Below are 8728 nucleotides of genomic sequence, written 5' to 3' on the forward strand. Positions count from 1 at the left end.
TCTCTCTCTCTCTCTCTCTTTATTATCAATACAATGATCTCTTGGAGATCCATATGATGTAAGTCCTTTTTGCGGTGTGTTTGTTGGGATCTGATGAACTTCGAGTTTATGATCAGTTATATCTTTTTATATCCATGAAAGTTATTTGAGTTCTTTGATCTCTTATATGTGTGATCTCTTATAGCCTCATATTTCTTCTCCGATATTTGGGTTTTCCTTGGCCAACTTGATCTATTTATCTTGCAATGGGAAGAGGTGTCTGGTAGTAGGTTTGATCTGACGGTGCTTGATCCCAGTGCCAGAATGGGAACCGACACGTATGTATCGTTGCTACTAAGGATAAAAAGACGGGATCCATATCTGCCGCAATAGATAAACAGACTTGCCTACATCATGCCATCATTCTCATTGCATTACTCCGTTTTTCCATGAACTTAATACACTAGATGCATGCTGGATAGCAGTCGATGTGTGGAGTAATAGTAGTAGATGCAGGCAGGAGTCGGTCTACTAATCTTGGACGTGATGCCTATGTAATGATCATTGCCTGGATATCGTCATGATTATTTGAAGTTCTATCAATTTCGCAACAGTAATTTGTTCACCCATCATTTGCTATTTTTCTAGAGAGAAGCCACTAGTGAAACCTACGTGTCACGCCAAATATGCGACCCTATCCAAAAGGAACTCGAAGGTCCCACCAAGGATAGACCCGCATATTGAGACGCTTTTGCAAGGTGGATATCATTACATTAACATTACATAATAGATGGGGATACATACAAAAGGCATACAATGCCACACATATACAACATCATCATACATAAGAGCAACATCCGACTACGGATCAAACACAAACATAAACTCAAACGACATCCACCCTGCTATCCTAGGCTGCCGACCTAGAACCTATCCCCTGATCGAAGAAGAAGCAGAAGAAGAACTCCAAACAAGCAAACATCACCCTCGTGTCATGATCATCGCATAACCTGTACCTGCAAATGTTGTTGTAGTAATCTGTGAGCCACGAGGACTCAGCAATCCCATTACCATGGGTATCAAGACTAGCAAAGCTTAAAGGGAAAGGAAGGGGTAAAGTGGTGAGGCTGCAGCAGCGACTAAGCATGATATGGTGGCTAACATACGCAAATAAGAGCGAGAAAAGAGCAAGCGGAACGGTCGTGAAGCTAGCAATGATCAAGAAGTGATCCTGAACTCCTACTTACGTCAAACATAACCCAAAACCGTGTTCACTTCCCGGACTCCGCCGAAAAGAGACCATCACGGCTACACACACGGTTGATGCATTTTAATTCGGATCTGGTGTCAAGTTATCTACAACCGGACATTAACCAATTCTCATCTGCCTGTAACCACAGGCACGGCTTTCGGAAGATTATACCCTGCAGGGGTGTCCCAACTTAGCCCATGATAAGCTCTCGCGATCAACGAAGGATATACCTTCTCCCAGGAAGACCCGATCAGACTCGGAATCCCGGTTTACAAGACATTTCGACAATGGTAAAACAAGACCAGCAAAGCCGCCCGATGCGCCGACAAGTCCCGATAGGAGCTGCACGTATCTCATTCTCAGGGCAACACCGGATGAGACTAGCTACGAGTAAAACCAATCCTCAGGTTGCCCCGAGGTGGCCCCGCAGGCAGCTCAGTTCGAACCAACACTTAGACAAGCACTGGCCTGGGGGGGCTAAAATAAAGATGACCCTCGGGTTGGCCGACCCAAGGGAAGGGTATAGGTGGTGGTGAGTCAAATGGTAAAACCAAGGTTGGGCCTTGCTGGAGGAGTTTTATTCAAAGCGAACTGTCGAGGGGGTCCCATAAATCACCCAACCGCGTAAGGAACGCAAAATCCGGGAACATAACACCGGTATGACGGAAACTAGGGCGGCAAGAGTGGAACAAACACCAGGCATAAGGCCGAGTCTTCCACCCTTTACCAAGTATATATATGCATTAATTAAATAAGAGATATTGTGATATCCCAACATAATCCTGTCTGCCATGGAGCAATCTTCAACTTCACCTGCAACTAGCAACGCTATAAGAGGGGCTGAGCAAAAGCGGTAACATAGCCAAGCAACGGTTTACTAGGAAGGGTGTCAAAGGTTAGAGGTTCATGGCAATTTGGGAGGCTTGATGAGCAAAAGATAGGTAACGCAGCATAGCGACAGAACGAAGCAACTAGCATAGCAATGATAGTAGTGAGATCCAGGGTAGCGGTCATCTTGCCTAAAATCCCACAAGGAAGAAGATCTAGTCCATGAAGAAGATGAAGCCACGAAGACGAACCAAGCGTAGACGAACGAATCCTCACGGTCGCAACGGAAACATGAACTATCGAAAAGAAGCAAACAACATAGTAAACACACCATACATGAACAAGGCATGATGCACAACAAGCATGATGCATGACAAGGCTACATGAAGCTACTCATGGCAAGGGATGATGCAAACAAGAGCAACACATCAAGGCAAGTTAAAATGAGGCCGGGAACAACATATAACAATTCCGGTAAGTCGTCATATGCAAATTTCGAAATTGGTCCAGATCTGAACAAACATTAATTTGAAGTTGTTAAACAGCAAGTTAAGATGCACCAAGATGATCTACACGAGATTCTAGTCAAGTTACATATAAAGTTCATTAAGTTCTGAGCTACGGCCTAGAAGATATGAGCAAAACAAGTTAAACATGGCATTAATGCAAAATGCATACAAACATCAAGCAAACACCTCAAAACATGGATGCAACATGATAATATGAAACTACATGCAATTCTAAGCAAGTTTCATATAGAGCACACTCAAAACGGAGCAACGGTTCAACACACACATGAAACAAGTTTAAAGGACAAGCTGTCCAAAACAGCAACTAGGCATATTGCGAGCATCAAAACAACATGCTACAGGACCTCAACAAGAAAACAAAAGGCATGGGCATGATGTACAGGTAAAGCATTAGAAAACATGAACACTGAGCTATCTCCATAAATCACTAGAACATGCTCAAACACACATGGCAAGATTGCAAATAATATCAGTTTCAGACTTTGCAGAAAATAACATCAGGTTGCAATGTTTAGAGCTACCAAACAACATGTTACAGCAACTTATTATGGCAAACAAAGGCATGGCATGAATCTACTAAATGCATAGAACAAAAGTCCCTTAATGACCATAGGCCAAAAAGGATCAGAAGATATGATGGCACACATGTAAACATGGCAAGTTATATTACAGATTCAAACATGGCAGGAACAACAATAAGAAGGCATGTTGATGAGCTTGTACCACTCACCACAGAGCAATACATGGCATGGCAAGGCAACCAACAGTAATAAGGCATATTTACCAAGCTAGGCATGGCAAGAGCAAGTTCATAGGGTGCATGGAACACTAGCAACAATCATGGCAACAACTGAACTTAATGTTAACAGGCTGACAGCAACATTATTTAGCAACTTTGGAGCAAGATTACAACAAGCTAACAGCAGGCTATAATTGCAACTAGAGGCATGGATGGATAGAGCATGACATGTAGAACAAAACACCCTTAGTGAACATCTCCGGATTATGCATAGAATGACTAGTAGCAGCAGGTTTACATAGCATCACGAAATAACAGATTCAGCCTAGCAAAACAGCAACAGCAAGTACCCTACTTAACAAGCTTGATTCACTCGCCACAAGTCATTGCATGACAAGATAAGCATAGCATCAGCAAGAAGACATGTTTATGAAACAAACCAAGGCAAGAACAAGTTCATAGCATGCAAGGATCAACTACAACAACCTTGGCAAAATTGAATAACATGTAAACAATCTGCTAGGAAACATTTTGTAGCAAAAGTAGAGCACGAAAATGACATGCTAGACTACTCCATAATTTCAAACGGGGGCATGAATGGATAGAAAATAACCATATGTTCAAAACACCCTTACTGAAGTATCTCAAAATATGCATGAATCTCTCTGTAGCATCAAGTTTACATGGCATGAAAATAACAGCAGAACAGGGACTGAAATCAGCAATATCACGAAGCCTAGTTTGCATGCTTGTGCTAGTCACCACATTGATCACAAAAATACATGGTAAGAACCTCTATAAAGAAGACATGGCATAGTTCAGAACACATGTAGACATCAACCTCGTAGGATGCACACATCAATCATGGCAAAAATGACAAATGAGCATGTTCTGTTAACAGACAGCAGACAACATTATGAAGCACTCTTGCAACGATGATTCAGGCATCAAGATGAGCTCAAATGAATATGACGCAATGGAACAAAATGAAGTACTCATTGAGACGAACAATTTGACATGTTACAAGCACGAAACGGAGCTACGGATGCAGAGATACAATGCGATGAACATGGCATGATATTGTAAATATAACAAGGACTTGGCAGATTTATACCACTCCGAAAAGCTGGACATGGTTGAGTGGGACGACAAGATCCGGGCGCGGGGGCGTTTGGTTCGGATCCCGGTGGATCTCGTCCCACCTGGACGGGTCTGACCGGATCCGAACTCCGGCGAGGGCGGCGGCTCCGGCGAGGTCGGCGAAGGGAGGCGGGGCGGCGCCGGCGGGGATGGCGCAGCACGGGAGGCAAGGCCATGGCGAGGAACGGCGGCGGGGAGGCCGGAGGACATAGGAGCGCCGGATTGCAAAACGGACAACGGGGAAAATGCTCAGATGCAAGAAACGAACACGTATGCAAAATGAAATGCACATGATGACATGGCAATATGCAACACGCAAGCAAATGACATGGCAACGACGGCGAATAACTGGCAGACACCTGGCGCTTCAGATCCGGGGCGTTACAACACTCCTCCACTAACAAGAGATCTCGTCCCGGGATCTTAGGGCCGAGATGGAAGAGAAAAAGGGATGAGGTGAAGAAAGAACTGAAGAGAAGAAGCAAAGAATCGAGAGCACTCGAGAAGAAGAGAGGAACGACGAGAATGACGAGAATCAAATGCTCGTGGAATCAGATAGACTATGAAACCACTCCGGTTAGAACGAGATAAGAAACGAATAGGACTGAAACGATTTAGGCATCACTCCGGCTAAAACATGGAGGAATAGAACACGAGCTTGAGAGGATGGAAAGATACTTGATGAGGACATGACACAAAACCTCCGGAAAGAATTGAAAGAAAATTGAATGAAAAGAATTTAGAGGGATTGAATGGATTTGAATATCTGAGAAGAACGAAGAACTGCAAAACTCCACTTCAAAAGAATACAGAGGATTACTTGCACTTCGAGACGCAAGAAGAAAATATACTTGAACTCCACCAACAAAATCTTGATGAACTCTTGAAGAATGAATTAAATCATGACGAGCCACCATGAAGAACTCCGGTAACAAAAGGATGACGAGATAAAATGAAGGATGAAAGAACAAGATGAGCCTTGCGATGATTTAGATGGAGGTTCCGACGAAATGGCCGAGGAAATTGAACTCCGGGAAAAGAAAAGATGAAAACACTTGGAACTAGAATTTATTCATTAAGAACAAACTCCGAAGGAAAGGATTACTCACTTGGATGAAATAAGAATAAGATTTATTGTATGCTTATCCTTCATCAAATTAAATTGATGACAAGCAATGGATTTTGCATACTACTTATTCTTCTTGAAAAGGATTGAGAAGGGATAGCACAAAACTGGAGAGAGTCTTCATGAACCACCGGTATGATTGGAAAGAAACGAATGGATTGAATGATAACCAAGGAAAAGAATCTGAATGAACCACCGTAAGAATTCGAAAATGACTGATGAAAGAGACTTAATCACCGGGAAGAATTAGAAGAACAAATATGCCTGAGGGGATTTAGAGAGACGAGAACTTAGAGATTGCGAATTGATTGAAGAATACTTGAATGAAGCACCGGGATAATTGATTAACGGTAACTGAAATGTGAGGACGAAGAATTCTTATGGAAAGATGGCCTCCGGTGAAAAGAAACAGAAATCAACTTCTGACAAACTCCGGATGGATAAGAAAAGAATATCTGACAATTGGAATAATTCGAGAGGATGGCATGAAGCTAGACCCACGAATCCTCAGAAGAATGGGAAAGATTTAGAGGAAAAACTCTTCTTCGGTCTTCAAATGACGACGCGAAATAGCACCAAAATTATTGAGATACTCCGGAAGAATGAAAAGCGAAGAGGTTGAGCCAACAATGAAATGATTTGAAATCGATCTTGGAAAAGCATGTGACTGATGGAATCCATTCTTACGTCACACTTGAAAAGAATTGAGAATAACTCCGGGGGAATTAGAAGAGTCAGGTAAGATCCTGGGAAAAAACCTGTGGGTTAGGGCCCACTAGAGAGAAAACACCATTGGAAAGGGATGAAGAACAGATAGATGATGCACCGGAACAATTGAAATATTTGAATGAGGTGATAACCTCGAATTAATTCGAACACAGACGAATTTCCTGAGATGTCTTCCGAACTCCGGAATGATTGAATGACGAGAGGCAAACGAGCAAGAAGAACACTTGATCCAAGGAAAATAATTCGAACAACACCAAAAACTTGAATTGAGTCCACCGGAGAAGAAAAGAGATGAAGAATGTCCACCAAGATGAGAATTCACCAATTGAAATGATTGAGGGAAGAATGAAAACCTCCGTACGAATGAAAATTGATGCTCGAAAGAGACTGAGGCTCCGGGAAGAAGAGGGTGGGAGGGCGGGAAAGCAAAGACAACTTGGAAGGGGAAACCGACGAATATCTTGAAGAGAAAACACCGGTTGAAAGAATGCAAAGGCTTCGCACGAGTAGGATGGATACTCGATTACGGACTCCGGTTCCGAGAATAAGAAGGGTGGGCGGGTGGGAACGAAAACAACTGAGGATAGAGAAACAACTTCGTTGAGAGCGGACTGAGGATTGAATTTGGCAACGATGAAGAGGCTCGAGTCAACTTGACGAGAAATGCACCGGATGAAAAGAGCTGAGAACCAACGATCGGAAAACCAACTGCGTGATCCTAAAGAAAATTTGAAAGGGAAGAGAAGTAATTCAAAACACCTACGTCAAGATTCCTTACTAGAGCGACGAAGGGGCTGAGGAGTAAAAAGAATTCCTACTCTCCGATATAACTAGACTCCGAAAACAGTTTTCTTCTAGACTCAACAACGGCCAAACTACACGATCAATCAAGGGGGCTCCTAGGGTCGGCCGAGGCTTTGATACCAACTTGTCACGCCAAATATGCGACCCTATCCAAAAGGAACTCGAAGGTCCCACCAAGGATAGACCCGCATATTGAGGCGCTTTTGCAAGGTGGATATCATTACATCAACATTACATAATAGATGGGGATACATACAAAAGGCATACAATGCCACACATATACAACATCATCATACATAAGAGCAACATCCGACTATGGATGAAACACAAACAGAAACTCAAACGACATCCACCCTGCTATCCCAGGCTGCCGACCTGGAACCTATCCCCAGATCGAAGAAGAAGCAGAAGAAGAACTCCAAACAAGCAAACATCGCCCTCGCGTCATGATCATCGCATAACCTGTACCTGCAACTTTTGTTGTAGTAATCTGTGAGCCACGAGGACTCAGCAATCCCATTACCATGGGTATCAAGACTAGCAAAGCTTAAAGGGAAAGGAAGGGGTAAAGTGGTGAGGCTGCAGCAGCGACTAAGCATGATATGGTGGCTAACATACGCAAATAAGAGCGAGAAGAGAGCAAGCGGAACGGTCGTGAAGCTAGCAATGATCAAGAAGTGATCCTGAACTCCTACTTACGTCAAACATAACCCAAAACCGTGTTCACTTCCCGGACTCCGCCGAAAAGAGACCATCACGGCTACACACACGGTTGATGCGTTTTAATTCGGATCTGGTGTCAAGTTATCTACAACCGGACATTAACCAATTCCCATCTGCCTATAACCGCAAGCACGGCTTTCGGAAGATTATACCCTGCAGGAGTCTCCCAACTTAGCCCATGATAAGCTCTCGCGATTAACGAAGGATATACCTTCTCCCAGGAAGACCCGGTCAGACTCGGAATCTCGGTTTACAAGACATTTCGATAAGGGTAAAACAAGACCAGCAAAGCCGCCCGATGCACCGACAAATCCCGATAGGAGCTGCACGTATCTCGTTCTCAGGGCAACACCGGATGAGACTAGCTACGATTAAAACCAACCCTCAGGTTGCCCCGAGGTGGCCCCACAGGCAGCTCAGTTCGGACCAACACTTAGACAAGCACTGGCCCCAGGGGGGCTAAAATAAAGATGACCCTCGGGTTGGCCGACCCAAGGGAAGGGTATAGGTGGTGGTGAGTCAAATGGTAAAACCAAGGTTGGGCCTTGCTGGAGGAGTTTTATTCAAAGCGAACTGTCGAGGGGGTCCCATAAATCACCCAACCGCGTAAGGAACGCAAAATCAGGGAACATAACACTGGTATGACGGAAACTAGGGCGGCAAGAGTGGAACAAAACACCAGGCATAAGGCCGAGTCTTCCACCCTTTACCAAGTATATAGATGCATTAATTAAATAAGAGATATTGTGATATCCCAACATAATCCTGTCCGCCATGGAGCAATCTTCAACTTCACCTGCAACTAGCAACGCTATAAGAGGGGCTGAGCAAAAGCGGTAACATAGCCAAGCAACGGTTTGCTAGGAAGGGTGTCAAAG

Source organism: Triticum dicoccoides, chromosome 5B (assembly GCF_002162155.2).
Source record: "Triticum dicoccoides isolate Atlit2015 ecotype Zavitan chromosome 5B, WEW_v2.0, whole genome shotgun sequence".
Lineage (NCBI taxonomy): Eukaryota > Viridiplantae > Streptophyta > Magnoliopsida > Poales > Poaceae > Triticum > Triticum dicoccoides.